We start from the raw sequence: 1,185 nt of genomic DNA, 5'->3' as shown, positions 1-1,185 counted from the left end.
CAAGCCCAGCTCATGATGGGATCACAGGGCAGAGAGCAATTCATTTTACCCCAGGGACCGGGGCCCCGGGGATCAAGGCTCTTCGGGGTTTCTCGGGGAAGTGGCCAGATCCCCTCTGAGGTTAGAGAGGGGACTTGTTTTGTTTTGCTCCACTGAGGAGCCTCTGCTGCTCAGAACCCCAAAAGGGAGATTTGGAAGATCCTGGAGTTTGTGGGGCGCTCCCTGCCAGAGGAGACCGTGGACCTTGTGGTTCAACACACGTCATTCAGGGAGATGAAAAAGAACCCTATGACCAACTACACCACCATCCCCCAGGAGTTCATGGACCACAGTATCTCCCCCTTCATGAGGAAAGGTGGGCGCCGGCCAGCACGTGGGTTTGGGGCTGGTGGGAGCAGCGGCTGGAGGCTCCCCATAGGCACTCAGAGCCTCCCTTTGGGCGGGACTCCAGCTTTACTCCCTCCCTCCCTTCCTCCTCCAGGCATGGCTGGGGACTGGAAGACCACCTTCACCGTGGCGCAGAATGAGCACTTCGATGCGGACTATGCGGAGAAGATGGCAGGCTGCAGCCTCAGCTTCCGCTCTGAGCTGTGAGAGTGGCTCCTGGGGTCCCTCCAGAGGGAGTGTGTGAATCTACCATGACCAATGGGCTCAAGAATAAAGTATGATTTTTGAGTCAGGCACAGTGGCTCACGTCTGCAATCCAAGCGATTTGGGAGGCTGAGCTGGGAGGATCGCAATAGGCCACACATTTGAGACCAGCCTGGTAAAATAGTGAGACCTCATCTCTACAAAGATGTAATGTAATTAGCCACATGTGCTGGCACTTACCTGTAGTCCCAGCTACTTGGGAAGCAGAGGCTGGAGGATCATTTCAGCCCAGGAGGTTGTGGATACCATGAGTTACGATTATGCCCATACACTACAGCCTGGATGACAAGCAAGACCCTCCCTCCGAAGAAAATAAATTTCAATTAAAATAAAATACGATTTGTGTTCATGTAGAGCCTGTATTGGAAAGGAAGAGAAACTCTGAGCTGAAAGAGTGAATGCCCAGTGGGGCCAGATATGGTCACCTCTCCCCCAGCCTCCAGCTCCCTAGGTCACCATATCTGGGGAGGGGAGAGGGATTTGGAGAAGTAAAACCCAGGAGAAGTGTGGAGAGGGGATATCTGTTTAATCTCA

General features: G+C 53.6%; 1 long non-coding RNA gene across 1 annotated transcript; it reads left to right on the top strand.

Moving 5' to 3' along the window:
- On the top strand, window positions 1-985 carry LOC113223113. The gene is made up of 2 exons (XR_003308610.1): window positions 1-355; window positions 482-985. It is a non-coding gene; the product is annotated as an uncharacterized LOC113223113 (long non-coding RNA).
- Window positions 986-1,185: the final 200 nt, after the last annotated feature.

Source organism: Piliocolobus tephrosceles, unplaced genomic scaffold (assembly GCF_002776525.5).
Source record: "Piliocolobus tephrosceles isolate RC106 unplaced genomic scaffold, ASM277652v3 unscaffolded_38828, whole genome shotgun sequence".
In the NCBI taxonomy this organism is placed as follows: domain Eukaryota; kingdom Metazoa; phylum Chordata; class Mammalia; order Primates; family Cercopithecidae; genus Piliocolobus; species Piliocolobus tephrosceles.
Note: the sequence above shows the minus strand (reverse complement) of the source record. Positions and strands in the feature narration are given on the sequence as shown.